Source organism: Piliocolobus tephrosceles, chromosome 5 (assembly GCF_002776525.5).
Source record: "Piliocolobus tephrosceles isolate RC106 chromosome 5, ASM277652v3, whole genome shotgun sequence".
NCBI classification, from domain to species: domain Eukaryota; kingdom Metazoa; phylum Chordata; class Mammalia; order Primates; family Cercopithecidae; genus Piliocolobus; species Piliocolobus tephrosceles.
The window spans coordinates 96857974-96870420 of record NC_045438.1 but is presented as its reverse complement, the minus strand read 5'-3'; the positions used below and the strand labels follow the sequence as shown (position 1 = coordinate 96870420).

General features: G+C 35.7%; 1 protein-coding gene across 3 annotated transcripts in view; it reads right to left on the bottom strand.

Moving 5' to 3' along the window:
- Positions 1-5144, bottom strand: part of FILIP1 (filamin A interacting protein 1) — a 208258-nt gene extending 203114 nt beyond the window's left edge. For all 3 annotated transcript variants that reach the window (XM_023219263.2, XM_023219262.2, XM_023219261.2), the window contains exon 1: positions 4758-5144. The gene's annotated coding sequence lies outside the window, so the exon portion shown is untranslated. The remainder of the gene's footprint in view (positions 1-4757) is intronic.
- Between the last annotated feature and the right edge of the window lie 7303 nt (positions 5145-12447).

Sequence of the window (12447 nt, the reverse complement as noted above, 5' to 3'; positions counted from 1 at the left end):
CATCTTTTAGAGACTTATTCTTTCAATTGGGAAAAATAAAGTAAATTGACAGATTTAAACCATGTATGTCCTACATAAGGTTTGTTGCCACTAAAGCTGCTAAGAAAGTTTCCTGCCTATAAAGGTGCTTTATATATTTTTGTTACGTATACAGAATATTAAGCAGAATACACATACACACACATCTTACAAGATAACACTTTTTGTCTTGGAATGTATATTTCCTTTCATATTTAAGAAGAATGAATAGGATTAAGGGCAATGAATAGCAAGAATTCATTTCCATTTAGTAAAGTTAAAGTTAGCTTATGATGACCTTTTTCAGTCTTTTCATTTTTATCTGTTACTAGGTTAGTAAAACAAAACAAATCATCTAAGGAAAGAAATAAAGAATGATAAATTTAATAATGTGTTCTTGCATGGAGGAGGAAGTCTTCATTGCTGTACATTACCCAGTGTAGTCGGCTGTAAAACAGACACCCAAGCACTATGTATAAACACACTTTATCTCCAAGTGCAAATATAGAAACCATAGAACAGTCTGTGCTGTGGGTGATTTCTTAGCCTTTTTAGTAATGGTTCTATAAGATAGCAGACTGCTGAGTGATAAGGGAGAGTTTGAAACATAAATTCCATACTAAATTATTGGCTGCTGTTCAAATTGTGTCTGCTTAGAGTACCCAGCAGCAAAGTATGTCCCAAGCAGGATTCCAAACTTAAATAATACATTCTTCTACCTTTCCTATAATCTATGAAGTTGAGATCACAAACTATCTGCATCCAAGAATTTTGTATGCAACAAAGATTAAAGTAAACAAATAACTACATTTAAGGTGTAATAAAGCCATACTAGCTTAAATTTATTGAAGAATAAATTATAAACTACAGATTTTATAAGTCATTTAATGTTCAAAAAAACTTTATAAGGAAATAGCATTATTACCCTCATTTTACAGATGAAGAAACTGAGACACAGAGATTAATTTGCCTAAGGTCACCTTGAGTTGAAATCTGAATCCAGGCTATCTGACTGACTTACTCAAGTACTAACCTTTTCTGACTCCTCTTCCATGAATATATTCTGGTTATATCTTCAACTCAGATTTAAAGAAACAAAATGTATTTTTATTAGTTCATCTTTTTTTCTGTTTATTGTTATATGTATTAAAAACAATGTAAAAACAATTTTATACTGCAAATTTTTAGATGTCATTTTTCTAATAAATTGTTAACTAATCTTTTTTCTCTTAAACCTTTCTGTTGAGATAAATCTCAACACGAGCTTGCCCCCTCATTTCTCCTAGTGCTACCTTTCAAAACCCCACAAGTTTAAAGAAGGAAGATTAGACAAATGATGAAAATGTGGATTAAACATCTGTGTAAAATCTTATATCTTAAAGAATATGTTTTATGAAAAAATGCTCATCTGCCAAAAAAGGAAAACACAGGTAGCATTATTTAGACTGTGTAAACCCCAAAGTTTCACTTCTAAACAATAAATAAAAATTATAACCACAAGGAAACCAGTGCTTAATGAACATATTAAATATTTCACAAATTTCATTGGAAAATTCCATAGTGTTTCTTAGTGAATATCCATTTAAAAGAGTAAATTTCACCACTTTGCCCATCTTAAAATATAAATACTAAGAGAATGTTTTTCTTTTGGTGGATACAGAACAAATTGCTTCAAAAGTATGATTCCTGCTTTATCTCACCCAATAAGGTTACAGTTTTCACGAGAAATTAAAGATAACACTGAAAAATATCTCTTTTTCAAAATATCAAGAGAAAAAGAGCAGAAAAAGGATCATAACATATTTAAATGTTTTCTTGTTCAAAGCCAGATTCTAATTCATGATCCACAAATAGGAGCCATGATTTAAATGAATTGTACCAAAAGTAACTGTAAGTAGAACCTGGCACCAAAAGGTAACAAAAGTATATAAAAGTTACAGTATTTAGAGGTCTAGGTAGATACACAGGATGTGTGTGTGTGTGTGTGTGTGTGTGTGTGTGCGTGCATGCATATATACATACACAGTCCTGTCATATTTCCCCTTTCTATTTTATTCCTGAGAGATACAACATCATTTCCACAATCAAGTACGTGAGTGTAGTTAAAAGTGTTTGTAATTTTTCTGTGCATAGTAAAACCATGAAGACTTTCCTTGAGAAATTTCTGAAGTAAAAAGTTATTAACTTACAGTTGCTTTTCTTGATTCTATACTTATCCATACTTTCTCTTATCATCAGATACCAGAGCCACAAATGTGAATGGAACATCCACAACATGCCTGCAGCTGAGAAGCTCCAAAGCCAAGTGATGCTTAGGATACTGCCTTGCACCTAATAGACATCATAAAATTGTTCTGAATATAAAGAGGCAAACCCTACTTAAAAGTACCCTAATTCTAACAGAGCACCAAGCTGTCTAAACTTAGAAAGAATCACTTCTAAAATGTATGGTCCAGAATATCATTGTGAAAGTGGAGGACTCTGATCTGGGTCTTAAAGAGTAGGCAAAGTTTCTACAGGACCAGAGAGTAAATGTCTTCCAGGCAGGGAGAACAGAAGCTGGGGCAAAGCTGGGGTATTGAAATGTTCACTGAGTATGTGTTTGGAGAATGGCCCATAATCTGAAATACCTGAAGCAGAGGGACCTTGTTGTTGAGTCATAGTAGTGAGACTAGAAAAGTTAAGTAGGTGCCAGATGATGGAAGGTTTTCAAAATACCCAGCCTAGGTGTTTGGCAGCTACTAGAAGTCCCAGAAGATAACTGAAGAGTAGATAGACAAACATAGCAATGCTTTAGTAAAACCAGTCTCGTGGTCATGGGCAAGATGATTTGGATGGCAACAAGGGGTAGGAGGGAACAGCATTGTTACAATCCAAACTAGCATGAAGAGAGCAGGCATTAGTGTGGTGGAAGACATGGCAATGGAATCTAACAACTTTCATGGTAAAGGGGAAAGGGACAGTTCCAAAATGTCACAGAACTATGAACTTGAGTGAATAGGAGAACAGATCTGCATTGTCATGGAGAGCCTGATTGTTCATGTAGCGGAGGAAACCGTGTGGTTTAGCCTGAGCTGAGTTGCTCTTGATTCTCAAGAATAAGTGTATAACAATGAAGACAATTAATGATACTGAAAAATTCACTTCATAAGCAAACACGACTTTCACACAGGGCCAGATGCTGCACTCAGTTATTGCCACACTGTCCCACTGACTCCAAAAGAAATTACATGCCTAGAATCAATGGTAGATTTTGGCCTTACACATACATTTTTAAGCCAACAACGTGACCCTTCTTAGGACAAAAACAAGAACAATGTAAAGCATTTAGTTCTGACTTTTCAAACTCCTTCGAGACAAAGATATTTCATCTCTACTAAAGCACCAGGAGTTTCATTCTCTAATAGTAAACTTACCAGAGTGCATTTTGCACTATTATTTGTACATATTTGTATCATATGTGATTCACTTATTTACTGTATAAACAAGTAATCAGAATTATAAAACATAATACATACTGAAATGGGTGCGCTGTTTCATTTTCCTGAGTATATGTTATATAAGCTTTAATTAGCTTTTCTTAAAAGAGGATCATTTTCTGAAAAGGCTGATACATTCTTATTTGTCAACAAATAATATGTTCAAAACTGTTCTTGGGTAAATTCTTTCTTTACATTGATAGAATAGACTTTAGAAACTCCAATTAAAATGTGCTTCTATAAATTCTTTGATATTATCCTTAGACTACAAAAATTATTCAAATCATCATGTTCATTTAGAGGAAAAATATTTTTATGCAAATCTAGCCCAATTACAAACCACCAGATGTCAATACTAACTATATCAACAATGTACAGCCATAAGTTATCATATTCAACATGAAATTGGTTACTCTAAGCATTCTCATAAAATTGCATGGCAACTCATGGAAGGGGAGACAAGATGTCATCACGTGAAAGGAGGATTTCCTTCACGCTACAGTAAACACATTCATACACACATACATGCAACTTAAGAGAAAATATTTTCTAATTAATTAAGTTTTTAAAAACAGAATCTGTTATACCTAAACACAAGCATTAATTTATTTTTTTAAAATACACAAATATCATTATCTTGAGTAGTTATAGTCAACAACTTCAAGAGTAGTGATTTAATACCAGGCATATTTTATGCCCAGTCAGAAGCCTTCGGGGTGACTGTAGTGTAACGAGGTCAGAACCAGCACAAGGTGTACCAGTGTAATCAGAGAATTAGGCAAAAGGAGACACATACAACAGCAGGTTTAAAAAGTACAGCAATACAAACACCATGCAGGACTTTCTTCTCATTTACCACACAAGCTGGTTAGCTAGTTTCAGTAAATGAAAGTTATTTTACTTCTAGGGGAGATATCCTTTTCATTGCTTAGCCATCCCAATTGTGAAATGAGATATGAAATGTTCTTTGTCATATTTCTGTTACCTGCCGAAGAGCATTAACTTGGCAGAAATATTTTGATGTCTACTAAAACACGATAAAATTATGTGTTTAAAAAGGAATCGGTATGATTTTGAGGAAAAGATGATGTTTCTGACTTTTTAAAAATAATTCACAATGGTTATAATTTCTAAATGTGCTATCACACCGTAGAACAGGAAGAATCAAAGGAAACAGACAAAACAGAATGGAAGAGAACTCTCTTCTTGTGGAAACAGATATTTCTTAAGAGAGTAAGTAGTTATTTATTTTGGTCTTACCTGACGGCAGCTCCTTTAACCAAAGGTATGTCCTCTATGGAGGTAGTTTATCCTTTGAAGAACCCAGTGGCTTGTCTCACAGACCAAGACAGATTCGAGTTCTCAAAAACTATTCAGCTCAAAAGAATACAGAGGAAAAAGCTTTTCCCACTTTCTTTCCCAGAACTAGCCAATAGCTGAAGTCATGCAGGAAACAGAGTAGAGAGGGGGGAAAGCAGCTTCTTCTCCCTGAAATCCCGATCAGCAGAAATTGGAAGTTGTTGTATATCTCCCACCCAGACTTTTGTTTAAAAGTTTTTTCAACTGTTGCTAGGTGTTGTTGGGTTCTGAGATTAGGTTTCTCCTCTTCTGCTCTCTTCACAACACTGTCAGAGCAATGACTATGTTGAGGAGCTGAGCTCGCGGGTGCTATATTTAACTGGTGTTCTCAGCAAGTCAAGCCTGTCAACAGCTGAGAAGTTTGGAGCCGGCTTTACTCAGTTCCTAAGCAGCTGGGTTATCAGTGGATACAGCGCTGCTCACCCTGTAAAAGATTGCGGGAAAACCGACAGACCCTTTTAAGGACTTCTGCTTATTTCACAGAGGTAATTATTGTTTGAAGCTCTTAACTATAGACTGAGATTTGGGACTTAGGTTTTAAAACGTGAAGAGAAACAGAGCAGCAGTTGTCTTGGGCAGAGCAATTTACTAATGCAATATTCTTCTCAATTAGGCTCTCTCAGATAAATGTTCTGAAATACAAAATGCTTTTTAAAAGTGTATCACTTCTTCTGCGTAAAGGGAGGTTTCAAAAAAGTGTAGCACAACTGTTGGTTGTGAAAATGAGTATGAGATCACTTCCAAACAGCTTTTGACACTGGTGTGTTTCATTTATAGCTAGATCACTTACCTAGTCACATCAGAGTTTTGTCCAGCTATGTACCTGCATGTTATTAAAATAAAATTACCATAAAGGAATATCTATAACATTATGATTTTGAAAGGAGTAATGTTAAGACGGAAAATCTTAGCATCCTCACTCAGGTCATTCATTCAAAGTAACACACGATAAACACTCCAGGAAATCCAGGACACGAGATACCTCTGGTTGTTGATAGGCTTGCCTCATCATTAACCCTCAAGTCTCCACAACATGAACAATGTCTCAGATACTTTATGTGGTTCATCCTACATAATATAAATGGTATGAATCTGCTGAGATTGAAACTTTCTAAAAATTGTTTAACTAGTTTTGGGGACTGTTTTACTAATTACATATGTGAAATTAACACTAAGGGAAACTGAGGGAGGTCCTTTTGGCCACAGGTAAAATAGGAAGGGAGACACACACCACACACACACGCACACACACACATACACACAGAGAGAGACAGAGAGAGAGATAGAGAGAGAGAAACATTATTGAATAACAAACTAGAATATGGCCCTGACAAAAATCTCACCAATACCATTATAAAGGTTGACCCTCTTCCTGAGATCAATTTGTCAGATTAAAGATACCCTCTTTTTGACATGCAAACTGAAGATGAACCAAGGACATATGTAAAGGTGTGGATGTAATATTTTAAGAGTTGCATACTTGCAGTAAGTAGCTTATGTGCTGGGTAACCCTATGTCTCTGAGAAAGTTTGCCACTTCAATCAGGAGTGTGTGCGTGTCCTTCTTTTTAAAGAAATGACCCTCACCTGCTCAAGCCATTCAAAAACATCTCAGTTCTTCTCACTCCAAATGGCACACTGACAGCATGCAACCTGCCCCCTTAATGTACTTACTACCATATACATGTAAAATTGCATTTGTTCAGACCCAGTCTTTCTGAGTCTGAGCCAACCTTGATTAAAAAAAAAAAAAAAAAAAAAAAGACTTCTATTAAGATGAAAGAGCTCTCATGTGAAATTAACTGACTCTTGTTGAGCTAATGGATCTTTTAGAAACTTAATCTATTCACAGTCCCCAAAAGTGGGTTCTAATAGTGGTAGAAAGTATATAAGTGAAGTATGAGATAATTCAGAATCATCAGAACTTTTAAAAAATTACAAAGGGGCCGGGCACAGTGGCTAACACCAGCACTTCGGGAGGCTGAAGTGGAAGGATCACTTGAGGACAGGAGTTCAAGGCCAGCCTAGGCAACACAGCAAAACCCTGTCTCTACAAAAAATTAGCCGACCATGGTAGCACATGCCTGTAGTCCCAGCTACTTGGGGAGCTGAAGTGAGATGATGGCTTGGGACCAGGAGGTCATGGGTGCCGTGAGCCATGATTGTGCCACTGCACTCCAGCCTGGGCAACATGACCCTGTCTCCAAAAAAAGTGGGGGGTCAGGGTGGGATGTGGATAAATTACTGTTTGAAAATATATACACTTCCCCTCACACACACCAAATGCAACAGCCCCAGGTTAAAATCCACTAAAAATAACTCTGGGGATATATTGTTTGACCCCTACTAAGAGTTCACTTTACAGATATCTCCAGACCAAAATGAATCAAAGAAGAGTGGTAGCCAAATGTCGAGATAACTGAGGGGAAAAACCCCCTTTGCCCTTATGGCCAAAAAAGGGTGATAGAATTTATTTCTTCCATAACTATCCAGATAATTAAAGTTTTCAGTTTTGTTTTGTTTTATGAAAACCTATTCCCTCACCATTGTTCTCCTTAAACTTTGGATTAGCTGTCTATTGTTGCTATTAGTTTATTTTTAAACAATGTGGTCACAAGCCACAGCATACAGAATAATTCATATAATTAGATATTCATATAATTGGTATCATCAAATTATGTTCTTTAATTATACTAGGCATATGTACATGACTGACTCGGTATTCTACAATAATCAGACTTTCTCTCTCTCTCTCTCTCTCTCTCTCTAACATACACACTCACACACACACAGGCGATAAAGTAAATTTATTTTGAAGGCTTTTCCCCCGGGAATGATTATTCAGACTAAAGCATTTCCGACATAATCTGCAGAGGAAGTGGTGCAGCTAAGAACTATTAGAAATTTGTGTTTTGTATACAGTCAACAAGGAACTGCTGTTCCAACACATATTGTTAATATATTACTGTTCAGCTGCATCCTTTCCCATAGCCCTAAGTGTGAGCATTCTGAGAAGCTATGATCCATTTACAAATAAAGCTGAATATCCCAACTTCAAGGATGAGTCATGATGAAAGTTTTTAATAAGAAGATAGACTAATGCTATGGGGGGGTGGGAGGGAAAGGCAAATAAATTAAATAAGAGCATTGACCCATTATCTCTACACCCATTTCTAAAACCAAATTTTCCTGCCTTGTTCATTGAAATAAGCACAGTGATTTTTAAAAGCAAAAATAAGTTAAGTTATTTAATAAGTTAATTAAGTTCTTTAATATACCAGTGAAGAGAAAAACAGACATTTGCTTCAAAACAATGTTTACTTTAATAATGTTTGGGGGTAGTGGGTGGGTGGCATGAGACAAGTTTTCAATCAAACATGCTCTGTTAACATTTATTGCCTCACTTTGAGATGATGAATATAAGCTCACCGGTACCAGAGAATTTTTCAGTTTGTTTTTTTTCCAGCTACCTAAGCACCACAGTAAGTGTTCAATAAATAAGAAAGACTGAATGACAAATGAACATATAAAAGATTAAAGAAAAGATAAAGAAAACTATAGAGTATACAGAAAATGCTTCCAGGCTCTCTGGACAGAGTTGGGTCATCATTAGATACCTATAAAAAATTCGTAGAAGGAAATTATTTGATTGTGAATTAATTATTTTGAATTTGTTTAATTTTTGTTGTTGTTGTTGTTGTTGTTGTTGTTTGAGACAGAGTTTCACTCACTCTGTTGCCCAGGTTGGAGTGCAATGGTGCGATCTCGGTTCACTGAAACCTTCGCCTCCCAGGTTCAAGCAATTCTCTTGTCTCAGCCTCCTGCGTAGCTGGGACCACAGGCATGTACCACCATGCCCAGCTAATTTTTTTTTTTTTTTGGTATTTTTAGCTGAGGTGGGGTTTCAACCACGTTGGCCAGGCTGGTCTCGAACTCCTGACCTCAAGTGATCTGCCCTCCTTGGTCCCCAAAAGTGAATTTGTTAAAATTTCAAAGAAAAGTAATAGATCTCAGGATAATAATTAAAATACCTATGTAACACTTACTATTAGCCAGACACAGAGTTCTAAGGGCTTACATATATTAACCCAATTAATTCTCACAATAACTTTATGAGGTGGGTATTATTATTATCCCACATTTTACAGGCAAAAAAAATTGAAGCACAGAGATGTTAATAAGTTGGCCAAGGTTGCATGTTAGTTGATAAATAGCAGGACCAGAATTTGAACTAGTAAATCTGGTTCCAAAAATTTGTGTTCTTAACTACTTAACTGCCTCTTACATACAATAGTCACAGTAGCCTGTTCTTATCAATCACTGAGGGTTAAGGCATATGAACTTCACTATCCCTGAATATATATACTTCTGACCAAAAAATACATTTAAAATCCAACAGTTTTGGAGGAGACAGGAAAAAAAGATGGGATAATTTCATGATTAGCATAGTAAAATAAAAATTCATTGGAACTGAAGTCCTGTTGAATACCAGAAAAGAAAAAATTGGACTGAAAAGAAGATAATTGCTTTAAGAAAAAGTCTATTTTTAAGCAAAGGATATGAGCTGTTCAGTATTGTTTCTAAAACAAGCAATGCATGATGTTTTATGATGAATGAGTTTAATGCTTAATGAAATTCTAAAATTACATTCTAAAAATATACTTTTGGTTTATGATTTTATAAACAATTTAAAAATGTTTTGGAGCTATGTGTTCTCAAAGATGTAACCAACAACAAGAAAAAATGAAAAACAATGTAGGGGAAATCATACATTAGTAAGTTATTTGGCATCAACATAATATTATATTACACTTGATATAATCAGCTTTCACAATTTGAAGATACTTGCATTTTCAATTAATCTAGCTATTCTTCTATTTAGATTTTATAAAACCTTAAAAGAAACAGCACTAACACTGTTGTAATAATATATACATATATTTGTAATAAAATAAATACTTGTCCTGACAATAAGTACTGTCACACCCACAAATATTCATAAAATATTAAATTATTTATTTTTCCAACTGCTTCAGGAAAGAGAAAAACTAGGTTTTAAATAAACTAAGATAATATTTTTGCCTTTGCCATAAATTAAGGACTTATATGTATGTATTAGACATTAAAATTCCCACTTCTCTGCATGTGTGCTTGAAAGTGGGTTATTAGAACTTAACCCTAAAAGTTGTTGTTTTTTTGACACCCCATAAGCCAACCTCTGGAGGACAAGCCTATTAGAACATGTGTAATCCTGAAAGTTATTTTAGGACCATATTCTACAGACACTTACAGATCACAAGCATCCTACTTTTCAACAGGGTCAGATAACCTTCTCCTGAGACTATTTCCTGCTTCCTTTCCTGTGCCAGAGTCACGACCTACTCTTGCTCAATACTCAATTCTTAGTTGTAATGGATGACTTTTAACAATTTCTTATAAGAGGTTGGGACATTTATTCTCTAAGAAACAGATACAGAATCAGAAAGCCAGTGACTGGGCATAAAACCACACAGAATAATGCATTTTCTTCACAAAGTATATAGGTTTGTATGTACACACTACACACACACACACACACACACACACACACATATATATATATAGAGAGAGAGTTAACTCTGAAAAATGGGCTTTCTTAAAAATACAGACATTAAGATATCTGATTCTGGAGTAGGGTAAGGCTAGTTTAAGTCCAGATTCCCTTGTTAATTACCTGTGTGAGCTTAGCAAATCACTTACTCTCTCTTAAGCCACCTTTCCCTCTTCTATAAGATTAATAAAAGAATTTAAGACTATTCAGTTTTTCCCTTTTGCAGCCATCACTGAAGCAGAAGCAGCCAAAATGAAGTCCAGTCCCTTTGGGACTTCTGACTGAAACAGAACTGTAAGAAGCATTTCAATGCACCTTCCCACATTTGCAGGAAGATTATGTCTTCTCCTCTTTTCAAAGAGCTGGATCTGAAGTACAATGTTAGATGCATGCCTAGGTGAAAGGATGATGAAGTTCAGATTGTGCAAGAATACTATAAAGGTCAGCAAATTGGCAAAGTAGTCCAGGTTCACAGGAAAAACTATGTCATCTGCATTGAATAGGTGCAGCAGGAAAAGGCTAATAGCACCACTGTCCATGTGGGCATTTACTCCAGCAAGGTGGTTGTCACTGGCTAACACTAGACGAAGACCACCAAAAAGATCCTTGAAGGGAAAGCCAGTCTTCTCAAGTAGCGGGGAAAGGGGGATATATAAGGAAGAAACAATAGAGAAGATGTAGGAATAAAGTAATTTTATATAAAACTTTCAATTAAAACTGCTAAAATGGAAAAATGACTATTCACCATATCCAAACACTAGAAACACTCTAAATGCTTTCTACAATTGAACAGATAAATAAATTGTGGTATAGTCATACAGTAGCATTGAGAATGAACAATCTACAACTACACAGCCGTGTAAATAAATCTCTCTAACAAAATGTTAAGTGAAAGAAACCAGACTCAAAAAGTACACTGTATGATTCCATACATTTCAAGTTCAAAAAGTGACAAAGCTAATCTATGGTGTTGGAAGTCAGGATAGTAGTTGCCCTTAGGAGATAGGAATATGACTCGAAGTGGACATGAGCAAAGAGTCTATGGCATTGGTAATGTTTAGTTCCTCGCTAGTGACACCAGTGTGTTCAATTTTGAAAATTAATCAAGCTATATACTTATGATTTGTGTATGTTATAATTTAGTGAAATTTTTTCAATTAAACATAATCTAAAATATATCATGCCTACAAGTCCTTACCTTCTGAAATATTTACAGATAATGTGACGTCTGAAATTTGCTTCAAAATAATCAAGTGTTGGCTGGGAGGGATTACAGGTGGCTCATGCCTATAATCCCAGCATTTTGGGAGGCCGAGGTGGGCGGATCACCTGCCTTGGCCTGGCCAACATGGCCAACATGGTGAAACCCCGTCTCTACTAAAAATACAAAAATTAGCTGGGTGTGGTGGTGCACGCCTGTAGTCCCAGCTACTCGGAGGCTGAGGCGTGAGAACTGCTTGAATCCATGGGAGGCGAGATCACTCCCACCTGGGCAACAGAGGAATACTCAGTCTCAAAAAACAAAAAAAACAAAAAAGAGAAAAAAAGAAAAAAGAAAAAGAAATCCAGTGTAGGGAGAGGTAGAGAAGTGGGTGAAGGTATAATGAAACAGAATTGACCATCACATGACTGTTGTTAAAGCTGGGAAACAGGTAATCATTATACTGCACACTCTTTCTATTTTCATACAGGTTTTAAGTTTTCTATAATTAAATGTCTTTAATGCTTACTGTTTGGCATATAAATAGACACTCACTGAATGATAGTTATTATTTATATAATTCATATTATGACTATCTGAGTCTTTACACAGAAGTCACATGGAATTCCATTGGTGTCATAAGATAATTAAGAAGATAATTGAGGGCTAGGGGCAGTGGTTCATGACTACAATCCCAGTACTTTGGGAGGCCGAGTGGAGAGGATCACCTGAGGTCAGGAGTTTGAGACCAGCCTGGCCAACATGGCGAAACCCTGTCTCTATTGAAAATACAAAAATTAG